The sequence below is a fragment of the Pipra filicauda genome, unplaced genomic scaffold (assembly GCF_003945595.2).
Source record: "Pipra filicauda isolate LSUMZ 115617 unplaced genomic scaffold, ASM394559v2 scaffold101_size5749837_pilon, whole genome shotgun sequence".
Taxonomy (NCBI): Eukaryota; Metazoa; Chordata; class Aves; order Passeriformes; family Pipridae; genus Pipra; species Pipra filicauda.
Window position 1 is genome coordinate 2,584,324 of NW_024103452.1, and position 17,058 is coordinate 2,601,381.

Sequence of the window (17,058 nt, forward strand, 5' to 3'; positions counted from 1 at the left end):
AGACTAGGGAGAGACAGACAAAAATCAGAATACTGTGTTCATTCTGGAAGAATTCGGGTAGCACACTGAGGAAAGACTGAATGGTGAAACAGGACTGCAGGAGTTTAACTGGATAGTAGAACACTTTTAAATTCCTGAATGAAGGTATGCAGCTTCCTTGCAAGGTGTTTGTCCTTTGCCTGAATTGATTTTAACTAAAGGCTGCTGTGAAAGCATTTCTTTGCCTCATGGCCAACCAGTATTCTGCTTTAAAGCCGTTATTAATCTTTGCTGCTTTCAGAAAGAGATTCTTAGTAAATCAGTTTTCTGGTGGCCCAGGAGGTATAAACTGGACTTCTGAGGTGAATCTTTCTGAAGAGCTTTTTTCTGGAAGGCAAAGTAGTAGAGTTAATGTGTCTGTGCAGGCTTCTGTGCTTCAAACACAGCAAACTGATGTTTATAGCATTTCATTATACCAAAATAAGGTACTTTGTTAGCCGTTGTATCAGCACACCTCTTCACACTATTCTGAGTTAGGTGCCCAATGCTGCTGAATTCTGTGTGTGTGCTGATGAAAGAGAGATGACATCAGAAGTATGGTGAGAAGGTACAATCATTTATCTTCCTATATCTATTAATCTTTAAAATCTGATTATTTTTTTTTTTATTTCTGTAAAACAGCATGGAGGGCATGCCACAGAGCATGGTTATCGTGAAACAGCATAATCATAATATATTTTAAGTCGCAATGATGAATTTGCTTCTGATGCCAAAAATTGTAGATACTGGAGGAGAAAGAGCCAAGTGAGAGAACTGAATACTTCTGTGGGATATTTGAATAGTTTTGCTCAATGGGTCTTTGCTCAATGGATCTGAGCTGGCTGCTGCTCACTGGAGGCTCAAGAGGCAGGGGGGTAGTTCTGTGGCCTTGGTAGTTTGTAATGCTTTAAAAGAAATTCATACTGTCTTTGTTGCAAAGTGTTCCATCATAATTCTGCCTTTCAGCTACGGTCTTATGCAATATATGGAAAATGCCTTAAATAACCATCCTACAGCTTTCTCATTGTCCTGCTATGGTTTTAAGTATTTCATGGGTCTAATTTCGGTCTTTTTTTTCCTTCTGTGGTTTTTTTTTTTTTCTTCTGTTGTTGCACTCTTTTCCGTGTTCTATAGCACTGCAGCTGTGCTAAAGATACTCATAAAGAAACCCCTAAGTACTCATAGTCTTGCTGATACAATGATTCTTATGGACCATAATAATTACTTTTTCTACAGTTTAGAAATGTCATGCATGTTTTCTTTTTTTCGTTTTAGGACTGTGCTTGAAACCCTGAGTGCATTTCAAAATTTACTTTTTAGTGTAAGCTGCCTGAAATCTCTCTGTAGCCTAACCTGGGCCATTAGCTCGTGAAACACACTTTGGTGAAAGCTGGGTCATTCTATGAAGCTGTTACAAGTTCACCTTCCTACTTATTTACAGGGGATTTTACCCCTTACTTATTTATCTAGAGCTACATTAAATGCACTTGCCAAGTAATGCACTGATTTAGGGGGATTTTCATTAGTAGAGGGAGGTAACAGGAACTGCAGTGAGTAGATCTTGGGGAAGAGGAAGCAGCTGGGGATGCCAGTGCCTGTAGGATTTGTTACAGCTGAAAAATAAGATTTTAATATCCCTGTTGTGAATGCTGGTTTTAATGTTCTAGAGAGGATGCAGATGGAAAGAGGCTATCTAATCTGCACACCATGGAAAGATAAAAAATAAGCCCTTTTAAAGCAATAAATAATCCTTATGGGTAGGTGTCTTTTCTGTAGCAGTCTCCATATGATGATCATATTGACACACACGCAGCCTCTGACTGTCTTCCATGCAAATCCTGAACTCCTTGTTGTATGTATGATCAAAGGAGGTTTTGGCATCTGTTTCTGAGCACTTGCTGTGTTGTGGTTTTAAGTGCTTTATGCCCAACTATAAACTAATCGTTTCTTTGTTGGGGTTGGTACTTTTAAAAGTTATGTTTTCAGTCACTTTCACCCTGTTGATCAAAAGAGAACTGGCTGGCTGCTGTTTTAGTGATGGAAGACACAGTTGGTCAGTCTGACCCAAGTTACTGGAGTGCCAAGTGTGAAACCATGCTGAATGGAGGATGAAGCCATGATGGTCTAAGAGGATTTAGAGGGCTGCCAAAACCAGACTTTCTAAATCTTTCCCATTTAAAGTGAAGAAACTCATTCTGAATTGGTAGTTGCCTAATTTCCTAGACAAATACCTGCTCTCACCATGAATGCAAAATCCTTCTGTCTTTGTTTCCAGACATGATCATGCGAGGTGAATTACCTGGAGTAGCATTTAATGGGAATAAGACATGGGTAATATTCAATTCCCCACAGTTATTTGGAACATGTAAGAAGTCATTCCACAAGGAGAAACACAGCTGAAGGAGTCTGCAGCCTGTGCAGCTGTAATCATGATTTACCAGTCGGGTAGGATTTTCGTGCAGTAAATAAGCTTGAGAGGTGAGCCTGGTCTGGAGAGGGATATGAATCCTTCTAAGGAAAAAAACTCACGAACATCAAAACACATCCCTCAAAACCAGTATCAGAGGTAGGGAATTTCTCTAGCAGAACGTACTGGTACTAGAATACAACAGTGAAATGTATCTGGCAACACTGCTCATTGCTTTCCTGACAACATGGACAGGAGTTTTTTTGTGTTCAGCTTGTTGTCCCACACAACTGAATTCTGCTTCCACTAAGGTTAGAGGATGAGCAGCTGACGTAGTACTGACTTACCTGTGATGACCACAGAGCCCTGTGTAGGCTGGTAAGTCAGTACAGGTGAGAATGGATCCTGTACCTGTAAGACACACCCTTTGCATGTTGTAATGTGCTGTCTTGTGTTTAAGACATTTTCTGTAAGAACAACCTGGAACTTCTTTTCCACTGATGGAAATGGCATGGGGTATTACCCTATTACTGAAAACAGAGGCCAAAACTGACTTCTTAGGATTTCTCAAAGACCATTTCTTGGCATACCTCATTCATTATAGTAAATTTCTTACTCAAAGTTGTACGTGAAGGCAGAACAAGTGAATATGAGATAATCATATTGAGCCTTACTCTTTATGATGTCTCTAAAACTGCACTATTATCCCTCAGCCATTTCTGAGATCTGGTTCTCTGGCTGCAGTAATAAAATACAGACCATTTATTTAGTAGTTAATTATCCTTATGACCTGGAAAAAATACTGAGCCTTTCTTTAAAGGCATAGGTTAAAAACAGTCTAAACTTCCTAAAGAGACAAAGTAAAAGACTACTTTAGAAACTAGATCTACAACCTTTTTCTTGAAAAATGTATGTTTATGTCCTTTTAGAAAGCATTGTTTATCTGAACCTTATCTTATATTAGTCTGTTTTATCATGTTTTCTCTGCAATAAAAAATAGCTGAGATCAGAGGGGTGTTAACTTCTCTACAGAAAATATATTTCATAGCTTCTCTTCAGATATACCATGCTTTTCAAATCCAGGTGTAAGGTAGTAAATGTTATGTACTAACACTTTACAATATGGTTTGTCAGCAATCCTGTTAAAGTAAAATTGAAACTCTTTTCAAGTATTCATAAAAACTGATAATAAAATCAGCTTGTAGCTGAAACTGAAATTGCAGACCTGTTCCAACCTGACATACCTTTTATATCCATTAGAGAAAAACAGAACAGTTATAACATACCTTGAGTATAGAAAGGATCTGGAAAGTTATGTCTGTGGTAACTTTGGTAGGCATAATCATGTAGTGTATTTAAGTCTTTTTTCAAAGTGCTGCCAACTGGCTTGTCACTACACTGTTCTTCCTTGTCCTCTACAGTGACTTACCTGAGCTGTACCATGGTTCAGCTGCAACACAGACTTTTGATTTTTCGTGGATCACTTGTCTCACCCTCACCTTGGCCATACCTGATAGCAAGCAGGACAGACCATGACAAGTACATTTGCGCAGGTAAAATGCCTGTTGCTAAGGGTGCAGTGCCCAAGGCCTCTGTGTTTCGTGGGATGTGAAATGTCCCTTGGCTGCTGTAAGTGCACTCCTGGCTCAGATTTGCAGAACTTGTCCACCCTGGGATCTGTTTCCTTTGGAAGCACATTCCTGATGAAAACTATATCTAGTGTAGACATAGCTTATGTTGTTCACTCTAAGAAGAGTCTATGCACAGCCACTATGTATCACTGTACAGAAGAAGGCAGCAACCTGTCTACAGTTACCATGGCCATGCTCTTATTTCTGCTGAAAGGTCGGTCTCCTGAGAACTCATCCCTCTGGAAGAAAGCCTTGCCACTGCCTTCTGGATCTTGGAAATCCTTCACTTGCACTGGTCAGTGATGAATCAGTTCAAAGTAAGATGACCATCTGCTGGTGGCCTAAGCCTGTGATGCCATATTTCACTTTCAGTATGGTTTGGTCTATAACAGGTGTGTACCCAAGGTTGATCAGTACTGGTGGTGTTATCAGGGATCTCTCGAATGAAAAGGAATACACTGTATGCAGCTTTCATAATTTTGTGATTAACTATTAATTATTGTTCTGTCATTTTACAGGCCCCGTGAGCCATTGCTGAAGATCAGTGGTTTCTCTGAGTCTCTGCAACAACAGCTTACATCACAAATTGGCTTTTATACCTCAGCCTTTTTCCACTGAAGATGCATTTCTTCTCCTCAAAGAAAACCTCGTTCTCTGGGGTACCAGTATATCAATCCATACTCTTCATTACCATTCAGCTCTCCCAGGGCACCGAGAGGCTCATGCACTTGCTTTGAGAGGCTCCTAACCATTCGTTGTTGAAATGCAGGGTGTTTTCTGTCATCTCCGTAAGGAGAAGAATGCTGTGGGACAGCCTTTCTGCCAGCAGTGTAAAGTGCTTGAAATCACTGTTCAGGGATCAGAGAGCTGTGAGCTGTGTCATACCACACTGATGACTTGTTCAACAGGCTCAGCCTTGTCGCAGGCTGCCTTTCTCCAAACATACCTGCCCCCCTTGTTGCACAACTAGACATTGCACTCATCTGTATTGTTTCTGTTTCCCTGCCTAGAGCACTGATCTTTCCTCCACTGTGAAAGTTTGCTGCGTGCACAAAATGTCCTGTAACGTATAAGGGCACTTTATTATAAGGACACTTGTATAATACAAGGCATAAGCAGTGTGTTGCTTTTATTGACCATTTAATCCCCATAAAAGTCATCCTTGTTCTACAAGGGTAGGAAAAATTTTTGTGAAAGCTCTTAGGCATGCATGCTGGAAGGCTGCTCTTAGCTATGACCAAACCTCTACAGGTTCTGGGTGTTCCTCCTTACCGCTGGCAACCTGTTATCTAAGGAGACAAAGTGTTCCTCCATCATATCTCTCCTGTCCAGCAACCTGGATTTCTGTAACAACCTTTCTATGTGGGCTGCCCTTTTGGCAAAAAACTTACTATTTGGGAGAGGTGTAGGAGCAGATAAGGCTCCAAACAAAACAAATAACTTTTTAAGATTTATTTTTACAATTTCGTTAAGGATCCAGCCAGCCTTTATGAGGAGGAGACTGGGAAGAGATTGGAGCTGTCTTGCTGGCAGCCTAATTGGCCTCTGCCTGGACACCTGCTACTGTGGAGCCAGGGAAGTGTCCTGTCATGGGGTCTTCTGGGGCTGGAGACTCAGATTAGAAAACATAACAGAGGAACTGTGCTTTTCTTCATATCCATGACTTTCCTTCAAATGCAGCTCATGAAACAGCTTCTTTTTCTGTTGATCCTTCTCTGCTTCGCTTGCTGTTGGATAACCCACAGTGAATTGTTGTGCCAGTCTAGGGACAGGTGAGGCTAAATTCCCAGATGTTTTTGTGGTGAGGAACTGTTTAAGTCTGAAGATGTCTGTTGTTGCCCCTATCTGATATCTGTGCTTAGCTTACTGGGATCTCAAAACCAGAGTTTTTGGTAAGAATCTTCAGTTTGATGACAATACCAAGAAATGACTTCTTGGAGAAGAGCCATTACTCAGAAGACATACTAATTCTGCTAAACATCCTCCAGTGTGGAGAGGAAGAGGATGGCAGTGCCCTGTGTTCAGTCTGAAAAATCTCCCTGTTTTCATAATAACCTACAGATTAGAACCTGGAACGAGCTTTTCTGTAACTGGGAGAAACAGGAGTTGAGATAGGAGTGTTGGGTTTGATACTACTGGTCCATCCCTGTTTTTAGCTTGCTGCCTGCTCTGAAGGGATTGGATTGTTTCCTTTGCACTGATCTAGGGATTTGCTCCATCATTAATCACAACAGCCACATCATCCTTTGGGGAGACATCCCTTCTGCTGGGAGTTGCTCTTCTCAGCCAGATCTGGGACTATGTGATCTGCTCTTCCTGGTGGCGGTGAAATACCTGGAGAAGACACTGCAGGAAAACTTTCAGATATTCCTTCTGCTGAGGAGGACAGCATTGGATCCATAATATATCCAGGCTGTCCTGGTAGAGGACAAGCACTCTTAGGAGCTTGGTGTGGTCTTGTGGGAAGAAGGTGGAGTGTGGAGGCCAGCGACAATGTGAGTGGGAAAGTAGACAGGGCTTCTTCCATACTGGATGATCTGATTTTGTGATGTCCATCTCCTAGGTGGCAATAACTACGTGCTTTCATCCCATCCAATGTGTCCCCAGTGGGCAGCCTGTATTGGCACTTCATTCTGCCCACACAACCACAATCAAAGCAAAGCAGTGCAGCAGGGCTGGTTCTGCACTTTGCCTTTCCATAACAGGTCTGGGGGTGAGCTGTCAGCACCCTCAAAGGTGGTGAGTCCATGCAGTTACAGAATAAGGAATACTTAAGATTTCCCAAAATCAGAGGAAAACTACTGCAAAGATGTAAATTCTGGGATGCCAAACGGCAAACCTGAGGATCTGCAGCTTCTGTCCTTGTCTCAATTCAAGAAATACTGTTTTGAAACTGACAGGGTGAAGAAAATTATGGTAAAATAGTGCAGAATTCCTGTCAGGAATCTTATGGTAAATAACATGGCAGAACAGGTGCTGTTGGCTTGGGAAGAAAAGGAAAAGGGCAGGTTTGCTGCTGGGCGTTTCTGAAGTCAAATCCTTCTGAAGCTGGTCTCTATCCATCTGTATCTCTACCACAGGATTTGATTGTAAGGTCTGAATTTTGTAATGTTTTCATAACTGTAGATGTGAATCATTCTCCTTGGAAAAAGAAGCTGTGACTTCAATTTGTCTTCTTACTTCTTTTTTTTTTTTTTTTTTTTTTTTTTTTTTTTTTTTTTTTTTTTTTTTTTTTTTTTTTTTTTTTAATTAAAAAGTTAATGAAAAAAGAACATAGGGTGATTATAGTTCTTTTCCAGACTTTGGTGTTTCATTGTATTATATAAATCCACCATTGTGTTCTATTTAACTTTGTTCTTCAGTAACAGAAAAGCAGAGCAATGAGATTTAGCAATTGTCCTGTTTGCTTATGTATCTGTGCATTGATAGAAACATTCAGGGGTGTTGCTAGAAATAAGCATCCTCTTCCTGCAAGGCTGTGAACTCAGACTGTGAAATGTACCTTTCAGGGGGTTATACAAAGTAACAGGAAATCAGCTCAGTCTTATTTCAGTTTACTGGTGCTTGGCAGTGATGTCATCCTTCTAGAGCAAGGGTTAGGCCCTGAGAACAGGAGTAATAACTTTGTTCCACAGCCCTGTGTTTCAAAGAAATGGTCTCTGGTTAGCTATGAGGCAGTGAAGAATAGGAAGGCAGGGTCATCTGAACTTTCTTCATGGGCAACTCTTGTAATTTTGGGGGAAAAAAAAGTATAACTGTCCATATACGCTTTTTCCTGAAGTGATAAAGCTGGTAGCAAACCATGTGTATTTAATGTTGCATTCCTTATATCAACACAGTTAATAATTTTTTTTCAGGTCCTTATTCCCTTCAGTTCTCCAGTTACTGAAATGTCCTGATAATGTGAGTGACAAATAAACACTTAATTTTGGGCTTTCAGAATTCTTATTTGTTGCTAAAAAAATGACAAAACCAAGCAAACAACAACAAAAAAGAAGAAAAAGATGAAAAATTACTCTGTTGTCCCAATAAAAAAAGTGCAGGATCTCTTTAATTATGTACTCTATCTTGTAGAAAATAATAATTTTAATTTTAACAGATTAAAAATTTTCTTTTGAAGTACCTTGACTCAAACTAAAGGTATTTGTTTCAAATAAAATTTGCAACCCATAAGCCCGTGTAAGGAGGTTGCTTTAACAGCAATGGTATTTTTGTGTTAGGAGAATTAATTATTAATTATAACCTATATTACAAATTTCAATGGATTTTCTTACTTTTGCTGCTTTGCTGGGGGTGTTTTCTTTTTTTTTTTTCCCCTGAGTAGATTGTATTAATCTTAAACTGCTTAAATGTATAATGGTTGCACACTAGACTCCTAACAGAAGTGTAATCTCAGAAATTACTAAATTTCAGTCCTGAGGAATCCCATCTGTTTTCTTATTTCCTTTTTTCCAAGTGATGGAAATTTTTGTTAGTGTTTGAGGAGTTTGATATTCATGTGTACTTTGGCTCTAAGAGGAGGGATTGTACTTGTTGCATTGATAATTTTCAGCTACCTTTTTCAGTGTGCTTTTTAACACTATTGTGAAGGGTTTTACCTTAATGCAAATATTTAATCAAGATTCATATGAATCTTATGAATCCTTAAATTCTTCATAAATAAATATGTTACTATTCTTATGTAATAGAAACTATTGATAGTGCAGTGTTACAGAGCTTATTCGTGCTACAGAATTTATTCTTATGAATATATTAATATTCATTCAAGGGACTTTATTAAATGAAGTTAAGAGTTATTCCTTTCCTGTGAGTGGAAAGCTGAAGGATAAAAGAGTGAAAAGAGTCACTGGGGCAGTACTGTTACATACACACTGTTAAAATCAGAAAGTGTTTACTGTTTTCAGAATTCAATGTCAGTGTATCCCGTATCATCCGCGTAGGTGGTATATGGACCTACCAGATAAGGTGAATCCAGCATCCATAGACAAAATTAATGTGTTCAGAAATTGAGTTGTCAGTGTTCTACTCAAAAGATAAAGATCCTGTAGATTGTGGCAAGTTTGCAGAGCAAAAAGCCAAACCTTTAAGTTCCTATATGTGTATGACTCCCTCTTCAAGAGGCCTTACATCTGTATTTCGTATTTTGGATACTTGTGCTGTTCATATGAACTGTCACATGGTCACATATGAACTGTGCCCTGTCACATGGTCAGGTGTAATAGTGTTTCCTTTCTGTCTTGGAAAGAAGTAGACAGTGAAGCTCTGACTTGGTTCTGCCTCACACCAGGACTCTCGGAGTATCTGCATGTCTGATGCCAGCTCTATTCATCCTGTTTAATAAGTTTCTGAATGTCAAAAGCAAATGAACATTTACTCTTTTAGAAACTGTAAGAATGAAAGAGATGAAGGATTTCACAGGGCTTCAGTATCCAAGCCTTAAACACTGAAATAACGAGTATCCAATGAAGGCCCCTTTCTGCTGATAGACCTGACTTGCACACACTAACACAGAGTGCTTTCAGGGGGCTTTAAGACTGATTCAACGTTTGGGATTTGGGATCCAGTAATCCCAAAATGAAGAATATACCAAGTCTTTTGAAAACTTTCTTCACTCTTTGCAGCCCAATCCTTTCAACTACATTCAAAGGTGATGTAAATCATGTACACTTCGCTGCCAGGCATCGTTACTACTTTGAGGTAGGTTTGCTTGTAATTCTGTCCTCAAAAGATTATATTGCTGTGTTCATATGAGTCCAAGGGGAAATACTGCATGACTAAATCATATAATTAAATAGTCATCACAGCTAGAGTCTAGCAGAAAGGGTTCCCAACAATGTATTTCTTTTGCTTGAACAGTGCAAGCTGGTGGTCTTTTGACTATCTCTTTTCTGAAGACAACACTATCTTGAAATCAGTATGAAACCACTTATCTGTTGGGAGAGGAAAGAAATTATATTTTCTTCATCTCAGGAGTAATTAAAAAAACCTGAAACTTTTTAAAATATTGCAAGATTTTCTGTGAAGGAGTATTCTAGCTAAACAACCTCCAAACTGCTAATTATGACTGAGATCTGTTAGGTGTTATGTTTTATTTTGAAGATGAGTCTTTTAAATCACAGACAGATCTTTGAGAATGTTTCATCTTCTATTTCCTGAGAAAATGGAGATGATTTATCGGGGAGAGAAAGACAACCAGTAGGCAGCTCTTGATCTGGCCAAACCAGTACAGAGACACTTCCATTAGCAGGTCAGGCAAAGTGCTACAAGCTATAAAGAGAACAGCTCAATAACATACAGATCTTGTGTGTACTACCCAGATTTGCTGTATATAGACTTGACAGTGTCTTTGGGCCACAATGTGTAACAGTAATAGAGGTGAGGAGAAAATGAGGAAATGGCCTTCCAAGATCTCTTGAAATGTATCTGGAGTTGAAAGTACAACAAACAATGTTCAAATTATTAATTTATTCATAATGAACAAATTTGATGGCTTTCAATCTAAAAATCCAGGCCTACAGGGACACCTTTTTTCTCCATTAAACAACTTTAGGGTCTGATGTTAGGCTTACTAATGTTATTCCAAAGACTTGAATTGACTTTTATATGCTGTGGATGTAACACTTTATAAACAGAGTAATTCAGAGGTGATGAATCCCTTTTCTTCTAGGAAAATAAATACAGAAGTATCTTACGAAACATTCACATATGTGACCAGGGACTTAAATATTCCTCATGATTTGATTTCCTTCAGGATGTAGAGAGAAACAGACAAAGCCATCCTGAACAGACAGGAATTATTCCCCTGGTATTTAGGCTAAATCATCAACAGATTTGGAAATGTGGTATAAATGACCTTTAAAAAACATGAACTGCAATCATAATATATATTTTTTAAGATGTATCTCAATGTTATAGCAAAGATGGAAATTCTGTCAGTAGCCAAGAGACACATCTTCCATTTAAAACTTAACATTTTAGGAAGGCAAAATATCTATGCCAGTGGAGAAAGATTTTTATGTCTACACTGACTGGTATATTCTTGCTGGTTTATTTCATTCTGTCCATACAAAGCAAGTGTAATCAGTTGGGGTTTTTTTTAGCAGAGTTTATGGCTACTTTTCTTCTTTGGGGTAGTATAAAGCAAGTACAGTAAGCTAATGAATTTGAACCTATACTTTAACAAAATAAATACTCTAAACAAATATTTGTCATGCCTGTTAATCAGCAATAAAAGACATAAAACAACTTCTAAAGTTAATATCTTTCTCTTTTTATAACTGAGCTGTGTTTTTTCAAAGTTAGATTTGCAGTATGTCTATGAGAGAGGGAGAAAAAAAGCAAAGATAGCAAAGATCAAATGCTCTTTGGAGTATTCTAGATCAGACATTCCCTCAAATTGACATAGTTACTAATTTTGACATTTCAAGCTTTTGTGAATGCCTTCTTTTACTTTCTCCAATCAATATTCTATTTTACAGCAGCAACAAGAATATCGCTGGAGCAAAATAGCCCAACTGTACCAATGAAGGAATATTATATCTTTTTTTTTTTCCCTTTCTTTTTTTCTCATCTGCTGTAATTATTCACAGGAGCCTTCCTTTCTGCTTTGGCTACTCCACACACCTGTAGATCAAAATCTATTTTAAAAATTCTTCAAACCAGTAGTGTGTAACGTGGAGCTGCTTGTTTTGCTGCTGATTAGATAAATGGCACTGAAGATGAGTGGGAGAGTTGCAAGTGACAAAAGTTGTCCTGCAGATCCAACCATACTATTCCTCTTTATGCTCCTGGGACAACATGTACTCTTGAAATAATACAAGCCATCTCCATGATGTGGGTGATGTTATAGAAGAAATATTTTCTGCCCTCATCCTCTGTTTTGTGGAAGGGAGAGTCTGGTGGAGTAGGAGGAATCCAACCGTCTCTGAGGGTACACAGACAACAGGCTACCTTTGGCCCTGCTTGGACATGTCAGAGCTTTGGAAAGCTGAGGGAGGATGTTGCCTGGAACATGGTAGGGTGCTCTGAAAGCACCCCAGGGCCATAAGTCTGCACTTCCCCCTCCTTTTGGGCTCCTCCAAGCTGGATTTAACATAATGGAGAGAGTTTTTTCTCCTTCCACTGTGTCAGCAGTTCTCACAGATGGTTATCCACAGACAATAACGTTATTGTTATGACTTACTATGAATTACAGAAGCCTAGCGTGGCTGCTCTGGCTGAATAACAGCATGGACTGCAGTAGCACATTTGGTTGGCATTGTAATATCTGTTACAGGGTGCACTAGAAAGTTTGGAATGGGAACTTTGGAGTTTCCCACCTGGGGAGGCTGAAACAAAAAACTCATTCCACAAGTGGAATGTGCTAACGCACAAGTGGCAGACAGTGAAGGCTACTGAGTTCTTATATTTTTCTTTGGTTTAAACCAATTTGATCCCAGAAATGCTATTTAAATGTGGTCATGATGCTGACAGCTTTCTTTCTGAGGAGTATACACAACTGTGCAGAATTACTAGTGTATGTTGTAACAAGGGATTAAAAGTTACAAATTTAAATCTTATGCTCACTATTGTGCGTCTTTTAAACACATGGAGAGCTAAATTGCTCAGCCATGTAATTTTGTTTGGTTACATTAGATAATTGCATGTTTAGTGGGTACAGTAAGCCGAGAATTTGACTGAAAATCAGTTGAATCGAGTCTCACAGTACGATATTGTCTATATGTTGCCATTTAAAATAACATGCAGTGGAAGAAAGGCAGTGCAGAGGCTATTGTCACTAAGTCATGAATAAATGGTCAAAAATAATACATTCTATAGCGAGCTTAATGGTTCTCGGTTTCTTTCCTGCCTTGTGTCATTTTTTGGCACATGGTTTTGGAATATCTCTTAGTGCCAGCTGTGGAGCAGTTTAAATGTAGCACACTGAAGCGTGGTTTACACGATCATTTCTGATATTGCCTTACTGCGCTGCTTCAGGAGGAGTAACATTACACCTCTTCTTGTCTTTGCAAAACGATGCTGTCAAATACAGCATGTGGATAGTTAAAATTTACTTTTGGATTTCAGTCTTTTTTTCTTGTGAAAAATGCAGCCTGCTCCAAAGGTACCAAGGAATTGACTTGTTAAAGCATATAGAGAGATTGAGGTTTAGCGAATTAGTCAGAAACAGAAGTACTGGGTATTTTTGCAAAGTATTAGTGAGTCAAGGAGTTGGCTGAGGCAAAATAGAAGCTGGCCTTTCACATATGCACATGCAGTGTGTGGAGAACATAGCTGACATAAATTGCCATTGTCAGCTGAGCTGTAGGATTAACCATGTACACACTCACAGTCAAGGGTAAATGCAAAGTCGACTTCCAAGGTGTTTTCATTTAATATGCTTTACTTTACAATAGCATCAGAGCAGCACAGAGTCATCTTACCTGGCTCTGCAGACAAGTGGTGACACACTAATGACCCTTTGTTACAGTGCTTGCTTGGGTAGCATGTCTTACGAGTTCCTTAAAACCTACCTGGAGTTTCTCTGTTTGATCTGAAAATTTATATATAATAAATTTGAATTGGAAGTGTAAGCATCCACTCAGGCACCTCTTTGTATTAGGAAAGAAAATGTCTTCAATGTTTTTCTTATTTTTTCTTCAAATTTCTAAACGTTAATGTACAAAAAGTTTCAGTTAGCTTTAAATGTCTTTGGGGAGCCCTCTCTCTCTCCTACGGTATTTATGATTCAGAGTGCAATTTTATCCAAAAGTGTTCTTGAAGCATTTTGAAAGCTTCCTTGTGAATTATTTCTGGCCTTCTGCTATTTTATAAAGCATCATATTTTGCAACTGAAATATTTTTAGCATGATTTTATCATGTCTGATTTTCCAAAATTGTAGAGAGTCTCTCTTGACACAGACGGAAAAGCAACAGACACCTGAAGGGCAGACTGGAAATAAAATGGACAAGTTACAAGTGATGTTCCGTGTTGGATCTCCTTCTATTAAATTCATCTCTTTTGATCTCAGACTCTGTCTGTGTAGAAAACTTGGAGTATTTTTTTATGTTTTCCTTTTTTTGTTTTTATTGGAGGGGTTGGGGATGAAGAGGGGAGGGAACTTTCTTTGGGACTTATCAGGCATTCATCTTCAGCAGCAGAAGGCAGAAAGAAAAATCTCTTCTGACTTGGTTATTTCATAATTTAGCATTATTATAAGTTTCTTTCAACTTCCTCTAAAATATTAAATATTCCTGCCATAGTCCTGGGAGCATGACTCTGTGCATAACTGTCTTTGTTTTTTCCCCTACTTACAGCTGCTTTCAAATGTGTTTAATGACAGTAATTTACTGCAACAGACTCACTAAATTTGTCTAGGAGAAAAAAATACCATTCTACTTTTTTTTTCCTTGTGCACCAAAACACAAATCCGGGAGTAAATCTGAGTCCTCTTTTGCCAACCAACTGTGAGCTCTTATTTATTACACCAGGTTATCATCATGAGGGTCTTTTTCCCTCCCTGAAAGGAAGGATTTCTGCCTCCTTTGCATGTTTGCTTCCTCAACACCTGTGCTGTGAGGACACAGTGTGGATGTCTCAGAGCTTCCTGTGCTCCAGGGAGTGGGGCTGTGCATGACATGGCAGAGTCCTGGAACATCCCCTGAGCTGGATACCACGTGCAGCCCATCCAATGGGCAAAGCTGGAAAGATCAAGCAAATTTGTGCTTCAGTCTTCCCTAAAGATGCATTAGGGTTAAAATTCCAGCCCCATCATTTCTTTCTCATGGTGTTTTTCCTCCCGCTGAAGTAGATGAAAACAGGATCTGTCCAGACAACAATAATTACTTCCCAATTATGGAAATGGGCACAGTGGGAAAGTACTCTTGCAACAAAGATTGTAATACATGAAGAAGCCAGTGGTTTTGGTTGCTGAGGGACTGCTTTAGTCCTTGGACCCCCAAAGGTTGGGGCTATCCGTCATGCTCTGTCACTGCAGACAGCTGGTGCACAGCAGGCACCAACTGTGTTGCTGTAGGCTTTTGTGTTGCTTTAGGATTTTTATAATTAAATATGGAGCAGCAGTTGAGTATAATACAAACTCGGCAGGATGTTTTCTCAGTAAATCAGCATAGTTCCATTGGCTTAATTTACAATAGTTAGCCCACTGATGTGCTGGGATCCTGGCTAGTCGGGCTGACCAACATTGTTTCACTGCTTTTTTACACCAGCGTGTGTGTAATCTCTTGATTCTTGCTTTATGCTGAGGCTACAGAACTTATTCAAGGTTATGGTGCATCTTGTTTTGTGTTTTCAAAGTAGTGTTCTTCATGGTGTGTCATGATGTTATGATAATCCAAATAATAATAGTAGAAGTTCCAGGGTAAATTGTAACTCGGAGAGACAGTGATTGAAGCCTGGTGTTTGTCAGGCTTCCAGGAGTGGAGTTTGGGCTCAGCTGGGGAGCTGTGAGTTATGGGGTTGCTGTGATCTCAGTCCTTCAGATGGGGCTGTAGCCTGATTTGCTCCATACAGAGGTAAAAGATTTAACAGTGTTTACCTTATATGATCCTATCAGTTTGAGCAGGTTTGACTGAAATTTGCCCTTCAAGTACCTTCTGCTTGTTCTCCTCTGCTTCGTAAGTGGTTTCATTTTAGTAAATGTGCATAAATGTATATCCAAGAACATCTATAAAAAAAAATCTAATATTTATTACAGTAGATGGCTCAATGATCCCTGCCAGTATAATCGTAGAAGTTAATGTCATGAATAAAATGGTGTCACTGGAGCTGAGCTTTGCATAAGTCTGATGTTTGACTGTTTGTAGTATTTTCCAAAGAAAGCTGTTATACAACCCCTCTAGGTTCTTTTAGCATATACACATATACAATATTTTAACTAAATGTAGGACGAAATATGTCAGATTTAGCTTACTTGATTTTTTTTTTAATATATAATCACTGGCAAAGAGGGTTGTAGGGAGAAGCATTTGGTGTGTTCTACATTTCCTGGTTAGTTATGCTGGTTATATAATTTTTTATCTGAAAGTGTAAGACTGTTGTCTATCTTTATCCCTAGCTCATACTTGATCACCCATACTCTGGTTCTATTCTCACTGTGGCAAAGCACACTGAGGTTTTAGCAATACAGAAGGTGTCTGTCTCCAAGGCTCCCCCTCTTTCCTGAGCATCTCTTACCCCATATTGCACTTGTCAGCCACTGTCAGAAAGACAGTGTTGTGTTCATTATGTTCAAGAATTTATGTCACTGGGATAATTTCACATCTGCTATAAGCATGATGAGAGTAGGAATTAATTAAAAGGCAATGTTTTCTGTGTTCCCCTGACTTGGTTCTCCTGGTTGCACAGAGCCTGTCTCATATGGCTTTAACTTTGTTCACAAGACAGGTACATGATGGAGACAGTACTGCAACTGGGGGAAACAATGAGGATGCTGGTGAGTTTTCATGAGTAGCTGTGTCTGGCTTCCCAATGGATAAACACTTTGGTCAGGACCAGCCACCTTTTTGCTGCCATCACAGCACCTGTCTCCTCCTCCGCCTGAAAATGGCTATGGAGGCAGCGCCTGCCCTGCCACCAGAGCTGTGCTCCCACCATCTCCTTGGACTGTAAGAGAGACAAACTACTGCAGGGTTATTCTGCTGATGTGTTACAGTGGATGTGTTACACTGAAACACGTCATTAGTTCTGAATATGCTTGTTGATGCTGGAGTACTTCATAAGACTAAGCCAGCGGGAAGACCCATGAGTGTGTCAGGATACGGTAAAGATAGATGCTAGAGAAAAGTCTAAACCCAGTCTCTCAGTGAAAGGATTTGAACTTTTAAACTTGATTTTAACAGATCAAGGAGTTCTCTTTTTTCTTCCCTATCTACAGCTTTTTATGAAAATAAACAGGGACATTTAAACTCTTCAGCCACTGCACAGAGTGAGTCTCATATCTCTCTGACACCATCCTTCCTCGGTAACAGGGCAATAAAAGTTAAGTAGCTGCTACCTTGAAC